The sequence below is a fragment of the Schistocerca americana genome, chromosome 5 (genome assembly GCF_021461395.2).
Source record: "Schistocerca americana isolate TAMUIC-IGC-003095 chromosome 5, iqSchAmer2.1, whole genome shotgun sequence".
In the NCBI taxonomy this organism is placed as follows: Eukaryota; Metazoa; Arthropoda; class Insecta; order Orthoptera; family Acrididae; genus Schistocerca; species Schistocerca americana.
The window spans coordinates 80,016,951-80,043,878 of record NC_060123.1 but is presented as its reverse complement, the minus strand read 5'-3'; positions in this window follow the sequence as shown (position 1 = coordinate 80,043,878).

Here is a 26,928-nt window from a genome sequence, read left to right as displayed (position 1 = left end):
AGTGAAATGACAGCGAACTATGCTGTTCCCCTGGGCATTACAAAAGGTGGGTCATTGTTCTTAATTGGATATGTGGTCAGAAAGGACTGCAGAGCATGTACTAGAACGTGCTCCAGTGCTGCCCACAAGGTTACTAAAAGTGAACGTTTAATGCACTGAGGGAAATTGTCGGATACGATCATTTTGGTAATCCAGGTGCTATGGTGTGGGGAGGCGTTACTAACCACCAAATCTTTGAACAGAGTACCCCCATCACTCAGAGTTACTGTAACACTATACATTCCCCATATTCGTCTTTTCAGGAGTGCGTTCGGACCTGATATCATTTTTATTCATGAAAATGTACGACTGCACAGATTTAGGAGCTTTTGGGAAGAGAGAATATTCGGCGAATTGATTCGACTGCGTTTCCCTTGACTTAATCCCATCGAGCACGTGTGGAACGCGTTGGGTAGACATACTGCAGCACGTCCACATGCAGGAACGACCATCCTGCGCTGGTGGAGCAGCAGAAGGCCCCACCACAGGAGCTCCTGACCAGTATTGTGACCAACATGGGGGCGTGCGCTGCCATCCGCGGCAACAACACACCCTGTCACGATCCCCGTCCTTCCTTTTTATAGCGTCCTTGTGATGTTGTACTTTTATCACTTCTTCATAAACCCGACCAGAAGGTTTATGTTGGCAGCCAACTTAAGCACTGACATGTGTTCCGAAATTTTCTTTCACTACTTTTATTGCGTCTTCAACGAGCAAGCTGTCAATGAGTGGTGATAAGTTGCAATAGTGTCTTGCACTCTTCACAACAAGAACTTGTCCTACATCACCTTCCATTTCCGATACTCCGACTACGGTTTTGTAGATTATATGTTTGTCCTGTGTTTCAGCCCACTCTCCTATCTATTGCGACCATCTTATTCAACCCTGTCAACAGATCTTCTTTGGTTCTTGAAACCAAATTAATCATCGTGCAGTACGTTTCCATTGTTACTATTTTCCTCTAAATTTGCAATTGTCGACTGTCAGACTGATAATACGATAGAATACACATTTATCTGTAGGTTACATCTTAAGTGATCTGGTGACCATGATTTTATAGAAATCTGATGGTAGGGCACTCGTTTCTTAGATCTCTGACACGAACTCAAATAAGCTTCTAGTTTTGACACCACCCACATCTCTAAGCATCATGGAAGGTATATCATAGGCTTCTAGTAACTTGTCTGAGTTCAGATCGTTCAGTGAGTCGTCACCTTCTGAAAGCACTACTGGATAACCTATTTTCTCCTTTTCAATTTCCTACCCCTCCAACTTCTGTCACTTTGGGACAATTTGGACTCTTCTTCTCTAACATACATACGTTCAATGTACTCCTGCCGTCTGTTTGCACATTCTTCCGCGTTTGGTAGGGGTTTAATCTATGCAGTTCGTAAATCAAGGCCTTTAAGTTGTATTTCTCCGAAATTACGTTTAATCTTCCTGTATATTGTGCCGACATTTGCTTCAGTTATGTCTTTATCAGGTTCCAGTTTAGTCTGTTTGAACTTTCCGTTAATTTTATTCCTAAGCTACGTAAACTACAGGCGGCATATCTCGTTCTTAAGATTCTTATATTTTCTTTTTTAATCCACAAGCTACAATATTTTTGAGTCATCCATGGCTTCTTTGGCTTTGTTTTCTTTGTACCAGCGTTGATTTCTTCCGTTTAAATTATTTCCTACATTACTGTACTTCACTCTTTTCTTTCTGCTGAAATGTTGCCGGCCGCTGTGGCCAAGCGGTTCAAGGCGCTTCAGTAGGGAACCGCGCTGCTGCTACTGTCGCAGGTTCCAATCCTGCCTCGGGCATGAATGTGTGTGATGTCCTTAGGTTACTTAGGTTTAAGTAGTTCTAAGTCTAGGGGACTGATGACCTCAGATGTTAAGTCCCATAGTGCTTACAGCAGTTTGAACCATTTGAACTGAACTGTTCTCGACGATTTCCATACTCTGTTGGTCACTGCTCCAGAGAATTTTCACGTGATTTCATGCTGCCCAGAATTTTCAGTATTCGGTTTAATCGTATACTCATTTTTCAACTTCTGCAATTCTTATCTACTGTTCACCATGACTGGTTTATAGCCTGACTGCGAACCTGATTTCTCTATCGTTGTAAAAATGTGATGCAGTCCAAGAGTTGATGTCGTCCAATGTCTCCTACTCTTTTACAAGTATACAGTCTTCTCTTATGATTTTGAAACTTATGACTGACCTTACTAGATGCCTCTCCTCCTCTGTTTACCCCTGCACAGTCACTTCACCTTCCTCTGCATCCCCTATAATTAGGTTCCAGTTACTTAGAACTATAAAAATCTCATCCTCTTGCACGTATTTCATTGGTTCCTCTATTTCCTCATGTAAACTGAATTTTCTCATCATCAGCATCTGATGTGAGCATATACACCAAAAAAGTAATGGCTGACGTTGGCTTCAGCTTCAGTCCTCGTAAGAATAATGTTGTCAGATTGTTGTTCACAGAAATTCATCCTATTATCTATTATCTTCCAGTTTTTAACGACGCCAGCAGCTGTTAAACTATTCATTGATACCGTTTTTATTACTCTATAATGATCTGGCTAGACTCTCTATCCTCTTCACATTTCATTCAGTAATTTTTGTCAACTTAAGCCCTTCCATGTCCTTTCTCGTATTCTTCAGCTTCACGAAAATTTTAACACTTTTAATATTCCATGCTTCGATCTGTATGACATTAGACTCATTTGTCCTCTTCCCAGTATCAATTTCTTTTGGAAGTTACCGGTACCAAGCTCAAGGTGATGAGGGTTTACATTATTCTACTTTTTTCAAGTGAACAAATTGTGCGAGCTCATAGCTATATTTCATTTATTAAAAAATAAGTATTTGGTTGATGGACACCCACTAATTCAATGCAAGTACTCTTAAAGACAGTAAGACCTATAATTAGTCCGAGTATTGCCTTTGTTTTGTTTTTGTGCCATGAATATTTATTCTGGAGTAAGATCTATGTTGTGTAACAGGTCTCTCAAGATGAGTTTTCACTCTACTGTGGAGTGTGTGCTGGTCTGAAACTTTCTGGCAGATTTAAGTTGTGTGCCGGATCTACACTCGAAACAGATGCCTTTGCATCTGCTTTAAGAGGATGGACGGCCTCCACTGTGGAGCTGACAGAGTCCAGTAGTGGTGATAAAAGAAAAAGAGGACGTGTACTGAGTCATTTTTCCTGCAAGGACAGTGGGACACCAGGCATAGAACACGGAAGACAGCGGAGGTCTCTAAGCGGCGATCCTTGTAACCCTCAAAGGAAAATGAAATAGAGGCAGTTCCCATGCTGGCGTTCTGTAGTCTACTTTCAAGATTTTTGAATGTATTCTAGATTTCCTTCAGCTAGCACTGTTTTCATGTTCTCCCTCTTCTCATTTGCAGAAGTTCTGTTTCCCTACGTTGATTTTTCCCCCATAAGCATTCTACTGTACTATTTCTATCACACCCTGTAGTTCTTTTTCAGTGATTGGAAATAGGATACGGAAGGTCACAAAAACCTACAATACGCCTCAAAATTTACCAGACACAAATGGTTTTCTCTTTCTTATATTACTGCCAACTTGTTCGGAACGGGGGTGTTAAAAGCACTATTGGAATATACACTCCTGGAAATTGAAGTAAGAACACCGTGAATTCATTGTCCCAGGAAGGGGAAACTTTATTGACACATTCCTGGGGTCAGATACATCACATGATCACACTGACAGAAACACAGGCACATAGACACAGGCAACAGAGCATGCACAATGTCGGCACTAGTACAGTGTATATCCACCTTTCGCAGCAATGCAGGCTGCTATTCTCCCATGGAGACGATCGTAGAGATGCTGGATGTAGTCCTGTGGAACGGCTTGCCATGCCATTTCCACCTGGCGCCTCAGTTGGACCAGCGTTCGTGCTGGACGTGCAGACCGCGTGAGACGACGCTTCATCCAGTCCCAAACATGCTCAATGGGGGACAGATCCGGAGATCTTGCTGGCCAGGGTAGTTGACTTACACCTTCTAGAGCACGTTGGGTGGCACGGGATACATGCGGACGTGCATTGTCCTGTTGGAACAGCAAGTTCCCTTGCTGGTCTAGGAATGGTAGAACGATGGGTTCGATGACGGTTTGGATGTACCGTGCACTATTCAGTGTCCCCTCGACGATCACCAGTGGTGTACGGCCAGTGTAGGAGATCGCTCCCCACACCATGATGCCGGGTGTTGGCCCTGTGTGCCTCGGTCGTATGCAGTCCTGATTGTGGCGCTCAGCTGCACGGCGCCAAACACGCATACGACCATCATTGGCACCAAGGCAGAAGCGACTCTCATCGCTGAAGACGACACGTCTCCATTCGTCCCTCCATTCACGCCTGTCGCGACACCACTGGAGGCGGGCTGCACGATGTTGGGGCGTGAGCGGAAGACGGCCTAACGGTGTGCGGGACCGTAGCCCAGCTTCATGGAGACGGTTGCGAATGGTCGTCGCCGATACCCCAGGAGCAACAGTGTCCCTAATTTGCTGGGAAGTGGCGGTGCGGTCCCCTACGCCACTGCGTAGGATCCTACGGTCTTGGCGTGCATCCGTGCGTCGCTGCGGTCCGGTCCCAGGTCGACGGGCATGTGCACCCTCCGCCGACCACTGGCGACATTATCGATGTACTGTGTAGACCTCACGCCCCACGTGTTGAGCAATTCGGCGGTACGTCCACCCGGCCTCCCGCATGCCCACTACACGCCCTCACTCAAAGTCCGTCAACTGCACATACGGTTCACGTCCACGCTGTCGCGGCATGCTACCAGTGTTAAAGACTGCGATGGAGCTCCGTATGCCACGGCAAACTGGCTGACACTGACGGCGGCGGTGCACAAATGCTGCGCAGCTAGCGCCATTCGACGGCCAACACCGCGGTTCCTGGTGTGTCCGCTGTGCCGTGCGTGTGATCATTGCTTGTACAGCCCTCTCGCAGTGTCCGGAGCAAGTATGGTGGGTCTGACACACCGGTGTCAATGTGTTCTTTTTTCCATTTCCAGGAGTGTATTTGTCCTTGACACTGTACATGATGCTGTGTCCACATATTAACGTTTAAGAGCATCAGTAAACAGATTTTTCTATTTTAATAGACTTGATAATTGAATTTAATTGAAAATTCGTGTGTTCTGTAACACCTCGTTATGAGAGGCGACAAAAAGGCAATAGTTATACGCATTGTGTAGAGGTCAATTCGCAGTAACAATGGGGCAAAAGGGCGAAGATAACAATTGGAGTTGCTGTAATGAGTACTCAGAAGGTCGTGGTGTATGGACAGCTGAACTTGTCCGAAGTGCCTATAAAGCAAGGTAGTCATCAGAAGACACGCTAACATTGGCAGCCCGTTCAAAATTAGGCAGAAATCTGAAATACTTGGGAGGGCGAGCAGTACTCGCAGCTCATTCATGCAATATTTCAGAATGAGAGCACTTAGCGACTTGCAGCATACTTAACATATAATTTCCAGTTGTTATGAAATTCTTTTGTCGCTGACTGCCCCCCACAGTACTATGAAAGGAAAAATGTTTATCGTTCGCTACATTTTCACTATTCGTGCAATAAAATTTCAATAACAGACACGGCGTTTTAATTTATTACTTCCTTACCGCCGACTCTATTCGCCACGCAGACAGTATCTATATGTATATCACTGAAAGTGCCTGCAAAATAATATGATTGCATGACACATTGTTCAGGAGATATGACATCACAGACATTTAGATGCTTGAAAAACTAACTCCTGCTTACAACGGCTCACATAAATCTTGAGGCATGACGTTTTAATTTATTACTACTTTACTACTAATAGTGTTCGCAATACACTTGGTAGACGGTACCTATCTGTATTAACGTATGTACCAGCAAAATTTCATTGTACGACGTTATAGTTTAGTAGTTAGGGTGTAATAATTTTGAGATGTACTTAGCAGCTTGCAGCTATTGTAAACATTATTTCAAACCTTTCCTTAAGTTTTTCTCGCTTGCATGCTTAATGTCAAGTATTTAACGAATTACCTCTTTCGTAATCAGACGTTTAAAGCTGTTTCACGCATGCTGGCTCGATACTTAAGGAATCAGGAGTTTACTGCTATTCATTCTAACGAAAAATTCTGTCCAGTGTACAAACTGGACAGCGTGGATATACAGTAATGAATCAAGATGATTGTTGTACACGTGTTTACACTGTTGCCAAATTGCCATTATTTACGTCTCCATTCAACTGAAAACTTGTAAGGGACGGAATTTTATTAGAAACGTTTTGTACTGTTTGTACATAAGGAACTGCATGTGGCCTTCGAGTAGGAGAATTCTGGCTTATCCTGTAAACATTATCAAATGGCCATACAATACTCCCTTTGGGTACTCCAGAAATTACGTTTATGCCTACATGAGTCTATTTCACTCCGTCAAGAATAACGTATTGAGTTCTGGCTCTTAAAAGCTATTGAATCCGGTCGAAAATATGCTCCGATGCTCGCTAAGCTCGTATTTTGTTCACTAAACGGCAGTACTGGACTGCATTGAAAGCCTTCCGAAGGGAAGGAATACGGATCAACTTGAGCGCCATTGTCTACGACGCTGTGGATTTCTTTGACGATTTGCGTTGCCAAGATCTACGTTTACAGAATTCATATTGGTTTTTGCAGGGGTGACTTCCGTCCTCCACAATCGTCGTAATACGTGAGCACGGAACATGTTGCATAATGCCGGTGATGTTGGCCGAGCGGTTGTAGACGCTACAGTATGGAACCAGTAATTCTAAGTTCTAGGGACTGATGACCTCAGAAGTTAAGTCCCATAGTGCTCAGAGCCATTTGAACCAATTGTTGCGTAGTACAATAGCAGATTGAAGTCACCGATATAAGCCTATTATTATGTGCATAAGTTCGACGCTGTTCTCGAATACAGGAATGACCTACACTGTGTTACAATTCATTGGTACCCTCCGTTCTTCCAGCAACTTACGATATACGAATTTCCACAACCAAAAAAAAAAAAAAAAAAAATCCACTTCTGTAGTCTTATACGTATCTCGTCCAATACATAAGCCTTTCCGAACTCAGATGTTGTTAGTTGATTTTGTTTTCTGCAATCACTTGTCTCAATATCTGCCATTCCAGAGTTCGTGCGATGTTTGAACGGAGGGACCCCATCGTGATTTTCCGTGGGACAGAATTTTCGAATAACGAATTCAGTATTTCTGCTTTCTCTCTGCATCTTCCGTTAGGATAACATTACATTCACTGAGTGACTGAGTATACGATTTCGAGCCCCTTACTGACTTTACATGTGAACAAAAGTCTTCTGTTCTTTAGACACATCGGTTGGTAAAATTTTACTTTCGACTTCACTGAACAAAAAAATGGTTCAAATGGCTCTGTGCACTATGGGACTTAACTTCTGAGGTCATCAGTCCCCTAGAACCTAGAACTACTTAAACCTAACTAACCTAAGGACATCACACACATCCATGCCGAGGCAGGATTCGAAACTGCGACCATAGCGGTCGCGCGGTTCTAGAGTGTAGCTCCTAGAACCGCTCGGCCACCCCGGCCGGCTCACTAAACACTTCTCGCATTGCTCTTAGTATGCTTATTTTGGCTTCGTTTAGTATTTACCTGTGATCTAGATTCTGATTTTGCTTAAACCTATTACGAAGCTCTCTCTTCTTAAGCAGTAACTTCCTGAAACGGCTCTCGTGCCACAGAAGCTCTTCATCTTTTCTCACAAACTTGCACGGCACATGCTGGTGGCCGCGGCAGTGCGGTCAAATCATTATGGGGTTTTTCGAAACACGCATTCACACTGCGAGCTGTGTGACACGTTGCTTTGCCCCGTTGGTACGTGCCATCGCGGAGACAATGTGCCTCTCTTCTCCGGCCCGAAGCCTTCCGACGACTGGAGCAGGGTGTTATATTTCAGACTTTTCGTATCGTACACGAAAACGGCCATCTGCCCGATTGCGCACAAAACGAGATTCATTTGAAAAGGCTGAAACATCTCTGTGAAGTTGTTTCATAAGACGGTTGTCGAATTCGGTACAACTTATTCACTTCACTACCTGATTTTAGCTCAATTCATGAACTCTTCCAGAAATAAAGAGCACTCAAATAAGGCATATTGAATATTATATGTGTGTTTTAATGTGGATTTTCGGTTTTGTTTTGTGGGAAATGCTGAGTTGGTCATCGTCTGCTGGGAGAAGACTATGTTGCTTCTCGTTCGAAGGAGAGCGCCGGATGACCAACTAGGTTTCCAATACCTAAACAGAGAGGTTTACCCATCTTAGTCGAAGGCTGTGTCGAAGGCTGTTTTTGTGTGTGAGGTTGGTGACGGAGGGCTACCCCTCTGGTAGCTTCCGGTGCACGGGGCGCTAGATAATCTCGAAAGAGAAAGAGGCACTCTTTGGTGAACGCTTGGTGAGTACGAATCGTAGCTCTTAAGGGAGGTTGCAAGTGATAGGAAGCAAGTTGAGTTATGACTTTGTTATGTTTAACTGCTGAAATACTTAAGAACTTCAGCTTAACTGAAGCGTGTGAAGCGAGTTATTTTTCCAAATGTGCCATAATTACATTGTTTTAAATAGGCAATTTTTGGGTGTTTGAGTCAAAAGTGTGGAAGTTACTTTGTTCATTTTGAACAACGGTGAAGTAGAATTCCAAGCGGTAAATCTGATAAGGAAAAGCTGGTTAGGATCACTTCAACCGTACGTGAGTGTAATACTGTGTCGAAGCGACATTGATTTTTAATGATTTTTAATCTTATATTTTGTGGATGTTGCTTTTGTCTTTGTGTGTCGATTTTGTGCCACGTTTTTGGTAATCGCTGACCCTTCTGGTCCACCACGGCACCACAATAAGCTTTATTTTAACTGTTTGCTTGTTTAATGAGCTATAATTTCTGCAGGAATATCTGTTCCTTCGCGTGCTTTCTACAAAGCAGCACAACAGTTAGATTCGGAATGCACCACGTGCTCTAGTTGGCCGTTTGCAAGCAGCAGACGCAGTTAGTATGTTGAATAATTATCGCACAACCTCGTGCATTGGTTAAACCTCTGTCCAGACTAGTGAATGCGTAGAATCGTAATGCCAATCTCACTGAGATATTTTTATGGTATGAATGGTTCAAAATGGTTCAAATGGCTCTGAGCACTATGGGACTTAACTGCTAAGGTCGTCAGTCCCCTAGAACTTAGAACTACTTAAACCTAAGTAACCTAAGGACATCACACACATCCATGCCCGAGGCAGGATTCGAACCTGCGACCGTAGCGGTCGCGCGGTTCCAGACTGTAGCGCCTAGAACCGCTCAGCCACACTGGCCGGCAGATATGAATGCAAAGGAGATGATAGTGTAATTTTGGCCCAGCCCTGTTTTCTGTGTTTCTTCTTGCTGTAGTGAAATTGTGCTCTGTTACATTCTCACGTAATTTTTACTTTAATATTTCTAGTCAGGCTCCAGTTATGTTTAGTTAGCATGTGCAACCAAATACACAGATACAATAAATAATCTACGTGATAGATAAATTCTGTGGTGTTGATCTTACCCACTTACTCCGATTTCCAGTCCTGCATTAATCACGTTGCTTCATGTACGACATGGAGTGCTATTTATCTGGCTACTTAAAGAAATATTCGTACTTGTAATTAAATTATTAATGTAATTAAACTAATAATTTTTCACCTCCGTTTTTTCTAATTGGTTAGAAAGGGCTTGGGCTGGAAGCGACCCTGAATTTCTGAATGTTTATCATCATTTGTGTGAGAGAAGCAGCTAGAAATGGCTCGATGAGAAACGTCGTAAGGGTAGTAATACGTTACAAGGCCAACTGTCGCCACTCAGTGGTTATCATGCAGCGGTAATCGCGTGCGAATTCCAACCTTCGTGACCAATGAGCAGCAGCCAGCATGGGTGCATGGACAAGGTGCCTGCTGCGGAGCCCCATTCATAGCAACGTTCGCTGAATGGTCGTCCAGGAGACGCTGCTGGTTGCTACTTCAGTCGTCTGGGAGGTGGACTGCTCAACAGTTGCGCTCCGATTCCCCGGGAATCAGCTGAAAGAGTGCCTCATTGCAGGCTGCTAACGAAAGTAAGAGCATACGGAATATGTTGCCAGGTATGTGAGTGGCTCGAAGACTTCTTAAGTAATAGAACCCAGTATGTTTTCCTCGACGGTGAGTGCCCATCAGAGACAAGTGTATTGTGAGGAGTGCCCCAGGGAAGTGTGGTAGGACCGCTGTTGTTCTCTGTATACATAAATGTTTTGAGGGAAAGGGTGGGCAGTAACCTGCAGTTGTTTGCTGATGATGCCGTAGTGTATGGTAAGGTGTCGAAGTTGAGTGACTGTAGGAAGATACAAGACGACTTAGGCAAAATTTCCGGTTGGTTTGATAAATGGCAGCTGGTTCTAAATGTGGAATAATGTAAGTTAACTGCGGACAAGTGGGAAGAGCAAACCTGTAATGTTCGGATATAGTATTGCTAGTGTCCTGCATGACGGTGTCAAGGCCGGCCGAAGTGGCCGAGCGGTTCTAGGCGCTACAGTCTGGAACCAAGCGACCGCTACGGTCGCAGGTTCGAATCCTGCCTCCGGCATGGATGTGTGTGATATCCTTAGGTTAGTTAGGTTTAAGTAGTTCTAAGATCTAGGGCACTGATGACCTTAGAAGTTAAGTCCCATAGTGCTCAGAGCCATTTTTGAACGGTGTCAAGCCATTTAAATATGTGGGCGTAACGATACAAAGCGACATGAGGTGGAACGAGCGTGTGAGAGCTATGGTAGGGAAGGCAAATGCTCGACTTCGGTTTATTGGTAGAATTTTAGGAAAAAATGGCTCTGAGCACAATGCGACTTAACTTATGAGGTCTTCAGTCGCCTAGAACTTAGAACTACTTAAACCTAACTAACATAAGGACATCACACACACATCCTTGCCCGAGGCAGGATTCGATCTTGCGACCATAGCGGTCGTTTGGTTCCAGACTGTAGCGCCTAGAATCGCACGGCCACTCCGGCCGGCGAATTTTAGGAAAGAGTGGTTCACCTGTAAAGGAGATCCCATATAGGACACTGGGACGACCTATTCTTGAGTACTGATGGAGTGTTTGGGACCCGTACCACGTCGGATTGGAGGAAGACATCGAAGCGATTCAGAGGAGGGCTGCTAGATTTGTTACCGGTAGGTTCGAACAACACCTAAGTGTTGCGGAGATGCTTCGGGAACTCAAATTGGAATCCCTGGGGGGGGAAGGCGACGTTATTTTCGAGAAACACTATTGAGAAAATTTAGAGAACCGCCATTTGAAACAGACTGCCGAACGTTACTACTCCCCCAACATACATTAAGCCTAAGGACCAGCAAGGTAAGATACGAGAAATTAGGGCTCAATCATACAGAGGTATGTAGATAGACGTTTTTTCCCTCGCTCTATTTTCAAGGAATGGCAAGTAGTGGTACGGGATAAAAAAAATGTTCAAATGGCTCTGAGCACTATGGGACTTAACATCTGTGGTTATCAGTCCTCTACAACTTAAAACTACTTAAACCTAACTAACCTAAGAATATCACACACATCCATGCCCGAGGCAGGATTCAAACCTGCGACCGTAGCAGTCGCGCGGTTCCAGACTAAAGCGCCTAGAACCGCTCGGCCACACCGGCTGGCTAATACGGGATACTCTCCGCCACACGCCGTACCGCGGCTTGCGGAGCACCTATGTAAATGTAGACGAGTATCTACCTACATGCAGAATTCTCCCATACACATCACCGCAGGCGGGGGTTCACCCTTGTCATCAATGGCCCATAGTGCGCCTTAAAGTGCCTCAGGCCCGGTTTTGAATAGCGCCATTTTGCCGTGCACGGTATAAATTAACCACGGCAGCATCGAACGGTTTACAAACTTAGCCGTTTCGGGTATGGTTCCACCCTTGACCCCAAAGCCAATAATCTGCACTTTCGGACATCAGATAAATAGCTCCGTTTCCGTATTACGAGAACGACTCCCCTCCTCCATCCGCCACCCCCCACACCCTTTATATACCCACCACTGCTAAAGCTGGCACCTGCCTTCTGTGTGTGGTTACTGCACGCTGAAGTCTAACATACGCGATGTTCACAGTAATGTATATACGTACAGCGTTACAGAGATATTTTAGCACCGTTCCCCTCAACTTTAAACTTCAAGGGCCGCGCGGAGTGGCCGCGTGATTAGAGGCACCATGTCAATGTTTGCGCGGCTCCTCCCGCCGGAGGTTCGCGTCCTCCCTCGGGCATGGGTGTGTGTGTGTTGTTCTTAGCATAAGTTAAATTAAGTAGTGTGTAAGTCTAGGGACCGATGACCTCAGCAGTTTGGTCCCATAGCAATTCACACACATTTGAACATTTTTAAACTTCAAGGAACATTCGTGTTCTGCGACATTGGCAACATGCATGCACTCGCCCCTCAAACTGAGTTTGGACTGGGTGTTCAGCTGAGAACGGAACCAGTAATTTGATGTAATTCGTTTCCTGTATTTGGTCCCATGCTGACTGTGGGATCTGATGACGTAAATTTCGCTTTTCCAGAAACGCGAATAGCATGACGTGTTAGTCATACAGTATTTCAGAGTTCATATTCTAAGGAGCTCACATTTACGTTATTCATTTGTGAATCTACATTGCGGAGTTCATTGTTCAAATGGTTCAAATGGCTCTGAGCACAATGGGACTTAACATCTGAGGTCATCGGTACGCTAGACCTAGAACTACTTAAACCTAACTAACCTAAGGACATCACAGACATCCATGCTCGAGACAGGATTCGAACCTGCGACCGTAGCAGCAGCGCGGTTCCGGACTGAAGGGCCTAGAACCGCTCGGCCACAACGCCCAGCGGAGTTCATTATGTTATTCCTTTTATTAATTTGAAAATTCGACCTCATCGAATGAGGAACTCTCATTTTTCCTTCTTTCAAGGCTTCCTAGCGATTTCAATCAAAATCATGTTAGTTTTCTGTGTTTTTATTTTTAAGAGTAACTTCGCCTTGAGATTTTATGTTGATTTTTAAAACTTAATAAAAATTTGAAACTTCCTGGCAGATTAAAAGTGTGTGCCGGACCGAGACTCCAACTCGGAACCTTTGCCTTTCGCGGGCTCTACCAAGAGCACTTGCCTGCGAAAGGCAAAGGTCCCTAGTTAGAGTCTCGGTCCGGCACACACTTTTAATCTGCCAGGAGGTGTCATATCAGCACACACTCCGCTGCAGAGTGAAAATCTCATTCTGAATAAAAATTTGTTAATTGTGAAATCGAATTCCATTTGTGAACACTATCTCCCGCAACTTCTAGCCATGGTTCGGCTATCCTTTACTTAACAAATACAAACGTTGACGTTTTAACGTAACGGTTTTGCCTTTGTGCACAGTGGCCAAATAATGAGTGGCAGGGATACACAATATGGAAAAGTGTTCAACCAGGTGACTAGTGGCTAGAGCTCGCACATTTTACAGTAGTGTTCTAAAGCAGTTGCTAATACAAATTAGTTTGACAATGCTTCAGAATTTCTTCCGAATTTGCTCTACGTCTTCACCCAAGATCCGAGTAATTACTTGACGTTCACTACTCGGGCACCTGCCGTTCGTCGCACAGCAGCCCTGGCTGTCAGACGTAGATGTCTGTGACTTGGGGCCGCTCCTGTGGAATGTCGACGTTTGCGGGCACCCCTGTGGCCCCCGACTAGGCGACTGCCTTCTGTCGGGCCGGCAGACCGCTACAGCCCTCGAATTTCAAGTGTGTTTCCTCGGGAATCCCCGTAATGAGAAGATGGAAGAAGGACGGGATGGGGAGAGGCTGAGGGGACGAGAGCTGCTGCGAGAGGGGAGCGGGTACACGGAAATAAAATAAAATAGAAAAGAAAAGGAAGAGGCGAAGGAAAGTCGACTACTGGCGGAAGAATTGTGTTGGAAGGGGTGCGGGAGCGAGGAATCCAGCGGCGCCGGGCCAGAATCACAAAGCCCAACCTGTGGCCAAAGGAGCAGCCGTGGGGGCGGCAGGTAGGGCGCACCGGAGCCGTGCCACAGTGCTGCCACCGGCGCGGCGCCGAGTTTCCCCACCCAAGTCACGAACTATGTGCCCGCCAAGCCGGCAGCGGGGTTGCGCAAATTGTTAGGAGAGGAAAGAACCGGTGCTAGCCGCCAATTGGCAGGTTCGTGCCTGCCGTGCACGACTTGAACTAGTCCAGCCCTCGGCGAAAGCGTAGACTCACATAACGGAGTAAAAGATCATACGAACTGCAGTATGGATGACATTTGCACGGAGTATTAAAGTTACAACTAAGGCTCTTCACCTCTTAAGGCGGGGTAGGACGTGAAACGGGCCGACTTGGAGCAGGAGAGGCACCACAGGACGTTTTAATTTACACTGTCTATACTTTTACAAATAAATTCATAAAACTTTGTTAGCATGACCAGGAAGGATTCAGGATTCACACTCATAGCAGAGGAAGTTCGAAAGCATATCAAAACAAATTTTGTTTACATGTGAAACTTCATCATTTTTTTCACTTGGTATTAGCTGCATTTGTTGCTGTAGGTACACTTTTCTTCATAAGTAAAAGAGATTCCTAGATGAATTTTGCACAGCAAACAAACAATACTTACAGGTGTATGAAACTCTAGAATTTCACAAATCTGTTAAAATCCGTGGTAAAAATTGAGATAATTAACTATAAAATTCGAGTTTTCTCTAAATACGAAGTTTAAAACGTAGCAGCCCATTCATATTTCCATAGGTTAAATAAATTCTAGAGTTTCATACACCTGTAAGTATGGTTTGTAAGCTGTGCAAAATTCATCGAAGAATCTCTCTTACTCATGAAGACAAGTGTACCTATAGTAACAAATGCAGCCAACAGTAAGTGAAAAATATCATGAGATTTCACATTTAAAAAATATTAGTTTTTCGTGTTTTTGAACTTCCACTCCTATGAGTGTGAATCCTGAATCCTTCCTGGTCATGCTGACAAAGTTTTATACATTTATTTGTAAAAGTATAGACAGTGCAAATTAAAATGTCCTGTAGTGCCGCTCCTTCTCGAAGTCGGCTCGTTTGACGTCCTATCCCCATTAAACAAATGCTGGAATAGAAGGGTGCTACCTGAATCGTGGAAGACAGCAGAGGTGAGACAGCAGAGGTGATACCAATCTACAAAAGTGGGGGAAGATATCTCTGAGAACTACAGAGAAGTAAGCGTACTAAATGTTTCTAGCAAGCTACACATAGGATACATTAATAATTGAATGAGACAGAATACTGACGCCCTTCTAAGGGAGGAGCAAAACGTTTTTGGAAGGCGGCAAACTTGCAGTGATAATGTCACTACTGCACGTCATTTAATTAAAAAAATGACCAGAATAGAACCTGGTGACTCATATCTCATTCATAGATTACGAAAATGCTTTTGACAGAGTGAACAGAACCAAACTTCGGATGATCACGGAGAAAAGAGGGTAAGCATGTCCTTTAATACATTATGGGAACACAGAAATTATAGTAAATACAGCGAAAGTGAAGACAGGACCAATGAACATCAAAAGTGGAGTGCAACAGGGGTGTAGCGTTTCATCTTTTGTATTCACTGTACGAGTTCTAGGACGACGTCGTTAGATACTGGAAACGGGAAATTAAGTAAAGTGCGTAAAGTGTCATATTAATACCAGGACCGAGCGAGGAGGTGCAGTAGTTAGACACTGGACTCGCGTTCGGGAGGACGACGGTTCAATCCCGCGTCCGGCCATCCTGATTTAAGTTTTCCGTGATTTCCCTAAATCGCTCCAGGCAGATGCCGGGATGGTTCCCTGGAAAGGGCACGGCCGACTTTCCTCCCCGTTCTTCCCTAATCCGATGAGACCGGTGACCTCGCTGTTTGGTCTCTTCCCCCCAACAGTCCAATCCAATCCATTCCCAAGTGAACTGTAACTGTATTAATACCAGGTGAATACGCTGCTCTTTCTCGATGAGCAAATAATTATTCTGAACAGCGGGAATGACCTTTAGTTTTCAATACATCCCTTAAATCAAATATGTAAGAACTATCATCTCAAAATTTCACTAAAAAACCTTGAAGTAATTGAGTGCAAAGGGAAATTTCCAGTACACTCCATGAATGACACCAGATAAACATTCAACGGAACAGGTATCATATTTTAAGCTCTTAAGCTGTGAAATTAACAGTGAATATGAAAATGACGTCAGTAATAAATAAGTTTCAAACGATATGTGGCAGAGTACACTGAACACAGGCTGATCATACAAGGAAGGATAGCAAGCTAACATTTTACGAAATGATCCCTGCCTCTATTCTAATGCAGTACATGAAAGCGAATCTTGCGTGTTAACTAAGGAAGTAAAAGAAAAATATAGTCCGATGAAACGAATTATTTAAGGAAAGTTAAAGTCCTCAAAAATAAAATACAAAACAATGTTGTAAGAGAATAATTTAATACATATTGCTTAAATGAAAAATGTAGAGTAACTATGCATATAAAGGAAACAATTTGTCAATATAGAGTGGTTAAACAAGTAATAAATTACAAAGCAATAGGAAAAGAGATGTGGGGCGACTGAGGAACAGATGGCTGCAGTCAAGACACACAAACTGTAAGCGAACTCCATGAAGCGAAGAAGAAGATAAAGAATGAGAACACTTGAGGTCAGAATTTTGCAGCATAGGTTAAAAGGAAGAAAATATTCTTGTCAAGAGAGCTATTTAGTCGCTTTTACTACCACAATTCCTGAAATTTTCCTCTACATCTACACTCTGTTGATACAAGCAGTTCGCCCCTTAAGATTAAAGAGTGGAATCAATTGACTGGGTCTGCGTTATCAATACACTGCTTATACATTTAATGATATCACGAATAAATAGTATCATTTCTCATTTAACTTAACCAGACCAACTGCCTACACGCACTGCATTCATGAAATGTATGTTTACAAGACCAAATATTAATACAGAACGTAATTATTAATGAGGACTCAGATTAAATAATTTTTAAATCAGTTTAACATCAAAATAAGACTAAATCAGAACAACTGGATCCAACCACCGGATTCGTAAACGAATTTCCAAAATTACAGTATTAACACCAGGAAAAATTTATTAAATAGGAACTGAGATTTAATAAAATTCAGATGGATTTACATCATAATCAAAACAGCAATAGCGTGACGAAAGGAGAGGGTGGAGGGGAACTTCAGCAATATATTTAGTCTAAAAGATCAACCCTTCGCCATCATTGCCATAAAAATTAAGAATACTTGCATCCCTTCGAAACTGAGTCCACATGTGCACATTCAAGGCACAAGAAAATAACACAGAAACTAATCTGAAATATGTCAGCGTCAGAAACAGTAGTATTGGAAACAGAAAATAGCCGTAAGCTACTCATAGCGCACAGTATAACAGGGCCATTAAGCATACACACAAAATCACGAAGCAAACCGACTGTGCAACTGGAACCATACAAACGGTACAAAATTTGTATACTATACAGCAAACAAATACACTGTAGGCCGACACACCACATCATCAGTTATAAACACAGGCTAAAGTCGCACAGTCGGTGGATAGTTGTTAGATAATCATAGTTTTAGCAAACACCTGATTACGGTATCTGTTAATACAGAACACAGCTGTGTTGCTTGGCACAGCTAGCTACATACACATGATGGACATAGTACGCAGTCCAGTCATATTAGTATCACTACCGCACGTTTTCGACATGAATGGGCAGTGACAGCTGATAGACGACAGGTGGCAGCACTAGCAATAGAAGGTGTACAATGCGTGTCGGGGGAACGAGGGAACAGTGCAGTCGTAATACAGAAGCGGAGTGATCTATGTGACGTCCAAAACGGCATGATTAGTGGATTTCGGGCCGTGGGTGGAAGCATTTTGAGAAACGGTTTAACTCGTTAACTGTTCGCGTGCCCCTGTGGTTGACGTATACCGTGCATGGCAAAATGGCGCTACCCAAACCCGGCGCTGAAGCAACTGTGGTGCACCACGGGCCAAAAATGACAATGGAGACCGACGGCTGCAGTGATTGTACGGGCGAATAGGCGTGCAACTGTTGAGCGAGTGACCGCCCAGATAAACACAGGGGCTACCAACCGTGTCTCAACAACGACCGTTGCTGCGTGTGGCCTCCGCAACAGGCACCTGGTTCATAGATCTATGCTGACTGCTGTTCATCAGAGATCAAATCTGGAATTTGGACTCCAATACCGCAGCTGCACGTTCACTGAGTGGCAACAGGTGACCTTTTTCAGGCGAATCACGTTTAATGCTCCATCGTGCGGATGGCTGTTGTCGTGCGCGGTGAGAAACTTCTGAAAGAAAACACCCTGCAGCAACAGTCGGAAAAAGTTCGGGCTGCAGGAGGGAGCTTTATGACCCGGCGAATGGTTTCGTGGCATTTCCTGGGTGATCTGGTCATTCTGTATGGCATAGTGGATCAACAGAAATATGCATCTATCCTTGGGCACCATGTTCACCCTTACACGTAGTTCATTTTTTCCCTGGCACATTGCCACCTACTGAAAGGACACCGCAATGTGGCATACAGCTCGCAGTGTACGTGCAAGGTTCGAAGTGCACCAAGGTGAGTTTACCCTGCCTCCCTGTCCATCAAAAGCCCCAGCCTTAAACCCAATCGAGCCCACCGGTGTGGCCGAGCGGTTCTAGGCGCTTCAGTCGGAACCGCGCGACCGCTACGGTAGCAGGTTCGAAACCTGCCTCGGGCATGAATGTGTGTGATGTCCATAGGTTAGTTAGATTTAAGTAGTTCTACGTTCTATGGGATTCATGTCCTCAGATGTTAAGTCCCATAGTGCTCAGAGCCATTTTAACCATTTGAACCCAATCGAGAATCTGTGGGACCACCTTAATAGGGCTATTTGTGCAAAACCAGCGCAGCTGGTAACGGCGCTGCAAGCGGCTTGCCCCACCCTTCTTTCGGTACCTTCCACAAACACACTGACCCTGTTCCCGCACATCCACGGCGCAAAATTCAGTTGTTCAGGCTTTCGACAGGTGGCCACATTAGTGTGACGGGACTGTGTGTAACTCCAAGTCTATAACATGTAAAGAACACCAACACACCACAACAACTATCCGCAAGTTACAGGGTTTCAAATACACTACTGGCCATTAAAATTGCTGCACCACGAAGATGACGTGCTACAAACGTTAAATTTAACTGACAGGAAGAAGATGCTGTGATATGCAAATGATTAGCTTTTCAGTGGAATTCACACAAGGTAGGCGCCGGTGGCGACACCTACAACGTGCTGACATGAGGAAAGTTTCCAACCGATTTCTCATACACAAACAGCAGTTGACCGGCGTTGCCTGGTGAAACGTTGTTGTGATGCCTCGTGTAAGGAGGAGAAATGCGTACTATCTTGTTACCGACGTTGGTAAAGGTCGGTTTGTAGCCTATCGCGATTGCGGTTTATCGTATCGCGACATTGCTGCTCACGTTGGTCGAGGTCCAACGACTGTTAGCAGAATATGGAATCGGTGGGTTCAGGAGGGTAATACGAAACGCCGTGCTGGATCCCAATGGCCTCGTATCACTAGCAGTCGAGATAACAGGCATCTTATCCGCATGGCTGTAACGGATCGTGCAGCCACGTCTCGATCCCTGAGTCAACAGATGCGGACGTTTGCAAGACAACAACCATCTGCACCAACAGTTCGACGACGTTTGCAACAGCATGGACTATCAGCTCGGAGACCATGGCTGCGGTTACCCTTGACGCTGCGGCAGAGACAGGAGCGCCTGAGATGGTGTACTCAACGACGAACCTGGGTGCACGAATGGCAAAACGTCATTTTTTCGGGTGAATCCAGGTTCTTTTGCAGCATCATGATGGTCGCATCCGCGTTTGGCGACATCGCGGTGAACGCACATTGTAAGCGTATACTGCCGGTATACTGATGGTATGGGGTGCCATTGCTTACACGTCTCGGTCACTTTTTGTTCGCATTGACGGCACTTTGAACAGTGAACGTTACATTTCACATGTGTTACGACCCGTGGCTCTACCCTTCATTCGATCCGTGCAAAACCCTACATTTGAGCAGGATAATGCGCGTCCGCATGTTGCAGGTCCTGTACGGGCCATTCTGGATACAGAAAATGTTCGACTGCTGCCCTGGCCAGCACATTCTCCAGAACTCTCTCCAATTGAAAACGTCTGGTCAATGGTGGCCGGGCAACTGGCTCGTCACAATACGCCAGTCACTACTCTTGATGATCCGTGGTATCGTGTGGAAGCTGCATGGGCATCTGTACCTGTACACCCCATCCAAGCTCTGTTTGACTCAATGCCTAGGCGTATCAAGGCCGTTATTACAGGTAGAGGTGGTTGTTCTGGGTACTGATTTGTCAGGATCTATGCACCCAAACTGCGTGAAAATGTAGTCACATGTCAGTTCTAGTATAATTTATTTGTCCAATGAATACCCTGCATTTCTTCTTGATGTAGCAATTTGAATGGCCAATACTGTATGCATCACTCTGCAGGCCCACAACTACGGCCACCTGTGCGGGTGACCACAGACAAACCACGTCCGCTCTCGACTTGTGGTCAGAGTTCTACCGGTGACCGGCCAGCAGAGTCAACACTCTTGCACCGCTCACAATCCTTTCTCTCAGACCTCTACACCAGCAGAAAAACACTTCCTCTGCCAGAAAGACCAGACGCTAGCCAGTGGTCAAATCACATTCAGCAGTGCCAACGTACGGAACCTACGCTAAATAGTGCCACACTTCATAAACCACACAAAGCGACGAAGCGTTTCGCTTCTAAAAAAAGGAGGAGACCTGTTTGAAAGTAGACAGCTTACAATCTCAAGAGCTATTGTTCAGCTTAAACGGAATTTCGTTGTATATAATGGTGGCTTAGATGAAACGCCGAAATAAGAGGCTTAATTTAGAATAGCAGGGAAACCTATATTCAAATCGTGGCTGGCGACCATATTGTAATGTGCCTGTATCAAAAAAGTTCCGATGCACTGCCTCCACTAGCAAAAAAATTGATGCAGAAACAGCAATTGCAAGGAGGTAGTGGTCGTCGTGGCTTCACACAGAGACATAAAAACTACATACTTCGCAGAACTGCTGAAAATAAAACGAGCACACTTTCAGTTCACGCAAAATTAAAAACGTATTATATTCTTCCAATAATACCACAGGTACTGCGCCTCATAGAACTAATTTTTCCAACTGTTTGAACAATAACTTATAATAACTGCAATACCACTGGTTTGGCATAAGCATAAGCATGTCAGTATAGAACGCTTACAACACAAAGACTGACTATATCCCACTGTCATATCAGTGTTAATTCCTGAGCGAACGACAGCGGTCGTGGATGCAGAGCCTCTTGTTCTTAGACCAATATTATCCGCCTCTGGCGCATCCACATCATTCTTTCACGTACTCCATTGGCCGGAAAGCGAAACTAGGTAGCAGTTCGGACGTTCTTAAAAGTAGTAACATGAACAAATTCTTATAGACATTTTGAAACATGTAGGTTTGAAATATAAATGATATTATGTAACTGACTGTAGTCTGAAACACAACTGTCAGAATGAGAACGGCATGTGAACGTGTATTTTATCTCGTAGCTTACGCCCTTTGCCTTGTACTGAACTTTCTGGCTGCGAGAATGAAAATTTAATTTTGCAGCGCGAACGTAAACTGTCAATAACTTTAAACCAAACCAAAACTGCATGAATTGAACCACACGAAAACTGAATCTGATGTCACACTATTGATTTGAAATTGGGCCTGGTAATAAAACAAAACTCGATCAATTTTAAAATAAAAGTCCCTGTGCCTAATGAATGCTATCGCTGAAATAATAAAATTTCTTACCTTTATGTGCGCAAGGGTAACACTTTTCCCACTGGTCTCTGTTAGTACTTTAAACTGTATAGTTAACTAACAGCTATTGTGCACGGCTGTTGCTTAGCTAACATTTTAATTAAATCGATTGTGACTGAGACAATACCTTCTTGAGAAAAATAATTAATCATAAGTGACATGGCTGTGGGAACTGGTATTCACTTGGGGTAAGTAACAATATGGCACTAACTTTATAATTCGTATTTTGACTCTTTGAAAATTAATAATGCTCACAATTAATACACTCAGTGAGCTGATTATGCATTAAAGTTAGCTTTACAAAATCAGTGGATCTGAATGCTATACATTGTCTCAATCATCGCTTATGAATATGTGCATTGCATTAGTAACAAAACAACCTTCTTGACCTTAATTATTTCCAATTCCTGTTGATATTCCTTTTACAGTTTGCAAATCTCGTAGTAGCTTGCAAATGAAAAAAAATCATTACCGCCCGTAGCGAGTAAGTATATATCCAGCACATATCAGATACAAGTATTTACACTTGAGAGTCCTCCATACATCTCTCGATCTAAAGTTGTTCAAACACATTACCCATAACACCTTGAATCAGCAATCGCTGTTGAGCAGCAATGCTGTTCCCCAATCGATATTGCATTTCACCATCTCTGGTTCAATATAACATTTTCTTACAAAGCTTGACTTAATTTACCCTATGCTCATACCTTTCAAGATAAATTTAAAAAATCCCTTTTTCGCCGTTCTGTTTGGTTTTGTATGGTAAATTAATACTTCAAGCAAAATACAAATCATATGTAAATCGGCAGATACAAAGACGAGTATGAAGTACGTGGTACTTTCTATTGGGCTATACATTAATGCTTATTGCTATTTGATCCACCGGTCGAGCCTGAGAACAGCGATTCCTCGTTAGTCATTATGCGATCTGTTATTAGTTTAACTTTACCTTCATTATCTCTGCACAATCCATACATAGAGGTCTCAACGGAACTAGCTCTTGACACTGTGTCACACTAGATAAAAACTCATTCCTCCCCTTCTATCTAGCCCTTCCCCGTCCTCCTCCGCTAGAATTAGTCACTCTTACCCCTTACCCTTCAAACTGCTGTATATTCTTGCAATGTTATGTGTGTTATTATTTTTAACAGTTTGCGTGATTTAATTAAATTAACAATGGCTAAAAAATTCTGTATGAGCTATTGGAGAAAAGAAAAACACGTGGTGCATAGGTTACTAGTGTTTTCCTATAATTTTAATTAATACAACAAATATACATAACAGAGCTTTTAGTCGTTAATAATTTATCCTCCTTCACTATTTCAAAGAGTCTTCGGACTCTACGGTAACTTTTAGATTCCACGACTGTAGAAATCACGTGGTTTTGAGGTGAACACGTCGAGTCATCTTGGGAGCACATTTTCATCCGGAAAGGATGTTCCTTGAAGGCTGTTCGATAACAAGCGGAAAAGATCTGGTGAAAAAGGTGGGTGGGCAATGATCGCCAAACCCAAATGCTTTCTGCCAGTCCAGTAGAACGCAGGCAGGTACCATGCCGGAGCAGCCTATCTTCACGCTGTGTTCCTGGCCGTTGTTCTACATCTACATCTACATTTATACTCCGCAAGTCACCCAAGGGTGTGTGGCGGAGGGCACTTTACGTGCCACTGTCATTATCTCCCTTTCCTGTTCCAGTCGCGTATGGTACGCGGGAAGAACGACTGCCGGAAAGCCTCCGTGTGCGCTCGAATCTCTCTAATTTTACATTCGTGATCTCTTCGGGAGGTATAAGTAGGAAGAAGCAATATATTCGACACCTCATCCAGTAACGCACCCTCTCTAAACCTGGACAGCAAGCTACACCGCGATGCAGAGCGCCTCTCTTGCAGAGTCTGCCACTTGAGTTTGCTAAACATCTCCGAAACGCTATCGTGCTTACCAAATAACCCTGTGACGAAACGCGTTGCTCTTCTTTGGATCTTCTCTATCTCCTCCGTCAACCCTACCTGGTACGGATCCCACACTGATGAGTGATACTCAGGTATAGGTCGAACGAATGTTTTGTAAGCCACCTTCTTTGTTGATGGACTACATTTTATAAGGCCTCTCCCAATGAATCTCAACCTGGCACCCACCTTATCAACAATTAATTTTATATGATCATTCCACTTCAAATCGTTCCGTACGCAAACTCCCAGATATTTTACAGAAGTAACTGCTACCAGTGTTTGTTCCGCAATCATATAATCATACAATAAAGGATCCTTCTTTCTATGTATTCGCAATACATTACATTTGTCTACGTTAAGGGTCAGTTGCCACTCCCTGCACCAAGTGCCTATCTGATGCAGATCTTCCTGCATTTCGCTGCAATTTTCTAATGCTGCAACTTCTCTGTATACTACAGCATCATCCACGAAAAGCCGCATGGAACTTCCGACACTATCTACTAGGTCATTTATATATATTGTGAAAAGCAATGGTCCCATAACACTCCCCTGTGGCACGCCATAGGTTACTTTAACGTCTGTAGACGTCTCTCCATTGAGAACAACATGCTGTGTTCTGTTTGCTAAAAACTCTTCAATCCAGCCACACAGCTGGTCTGATATTCCGTAGGCTCACTTTGTTTATAGGGCGACAGTGCGGAACTGTATCGAACGCCTTCCGGAAGTCAAGGAAAATGGCATCTACCTGGGAGCCTGTATCTAATATTTTCTGGGTCTCATGAACAAATAAAGCGAGTTGGGTCTCACACGATCGCTGTTTCCGGAATCCATGTTGATTCCTACAGAGTAGATTCTGGGTTTCCAGAAATGACATAATACGCGAGTAAAATACATGTTCTAAAGTTCTACAACAGATCGATGTCAGAGATATAGGCCTATAGTTCTTGGATTGTGTCTGCTAGATCTCTCAGTTCCTGACAATAAATATCAACAGTGATCGTTACACTTCGCGGAATCAGTTGGTAGTACAACACACCGTTGCTGTTCCAGCAGATGCAAAACATTATCGTTTGTGGATGCGCGCAGGTCTTACGGGGAGTTGCTGGTTTGTTTGGATTCGACCACTGCTTTTTTTAAAATTTTGTTAGCATAAACACACCATTTCTCGTCACAAGTACGATATAAAATAGGAATAATCGGTGTTGTTCACGAGCCAGTTGATGACTAATAAGAAGAGATACACATATTGTTCAGGTGGCTATTAATAACACAGTTAATTAGAACACTTTGAATAAGTAATACTTTATCAATCACAAGAAAACTGATCTCTGCCCGCCAAGCTTGGCATTCGCTAAGAAACTGCACATTAGAACTCGCGGTTCACAGCACACTAAGTGAGCCACAATTATGAGTGACGAATAGAAACAAGTTCAGATTGGTCTTACTGTGACTCCACTACAGTCACTAGAAAACACAAGTTCGTAGCCACTTGTTGACACAGTTCTGACAGCGCTGGCATGTAGGCACAGTTCACAAGAGACGTCTTCCCTCCCCGGCAGCTGGTGGCTCTCGCTGTCCCACAGCGAGTAGGCAGCACAACGACGTTACCCCGACGGGAACTTCCTGGAAGTGGGCAGCATCCGACCGCGAACAGGACTGGCCTCTTGGCCTCTTGCAACACTATTCTAGGGCAGAGTAGCGGCCGTTGCGCCTCGGAACTACGGAAGACACGGCTTTTTCCTAGCGGTTCCTTGGTGCCTCGTGACATCGCTTTGCCGTGAGGTTTCTCTGCGGGGGTCGATACTTCTTGCGCCGTTCTTAATACTCGGCGACACTGTATTTCTCCACCCCCCCCCCCCCTTTTCCTCCCCACCGCAAACATCGGCGCCAGCGTCGGGAATGGAGATAGGTCACTACGGCAGGTGGGAGGACGAAGAACCGCCGTAGTTGCGGAGGTAGGTGGCGAAACTTCAGTCGGCGCCGAACTCCCATCAACGTCTCGGTATCCACCATGCGCGTGGCTGGAAACGTCGACCGGAAAACCAACCACAGGTTGCGCGCCGGCGGCCGTAGGCATAGAGGCAGAGGACGGGAGAGGCGGTTCACTGGAGACGGCGTCTGGGCCCACTGGATCGTCCGACCGGGAGAACGGGCGTGACCCTGTTGCCGGCTGTCAGCACGAGTGCGACACTGGCGGTGGCACCAGGTCGACGTCTCCCGCTGAGGAGACGACTGTGCTGCCGGAGGCGAAATCTGCGACTGTGACAATGGCTGCTGCATACCTGGCTCTGTGTTGGATCTGTGAACAGAAAGAGAGTGGCAGAATCTCTCGATTGGATTGGCCGAAGCTGATTCCGATACTACCTGTGCAAATCGGTCGGACCGTGAATGGCGCAGGTGGAACGGGAAAACACATCAGACACTGTGGACGCTCCCAAACACATTAAAGAACACTGACTGCTGAGGTCAAAATTGTGACTGGGAAGGAAGGCCATATGGTCTCTGTGGTGGAGATTGTAAAAGGAACAGACTCCTATGGCGTCGACTATGCTGGACCCTCCTGTCTCTGGACAGGGAGCGATACAACGACAGAAAAACCTTCAGTGCCTGGTCCTGCGTGTGAGTGGCTCGCAACTTTATGTGTCTGCGACTTAAAGGTCCCTACAAAGCGTTTAGTTTCGCCAGTCGACTGCGGATGAAAGGGTACTGTAAAGACATGCTGATTACCATTGCCTGTACAAAACTGTTCAAACTCCCGAGACGTGATCTGCAGCCTATTATCCAACATTTCAGGTAAGCCTTCAATGTAGAAAATCGATATAAGAGCTGATACTGTGCTGAGTCATGTGATGGACTTCATTGGAGTGATGTAGGGAAACTGGCCTTTTCCTCCCGATTCATCAGTCCTCTGACATGTTTGATGAGGCCCGCCACGAATTTCTCTCCTTCATTTCAGAGGAGCA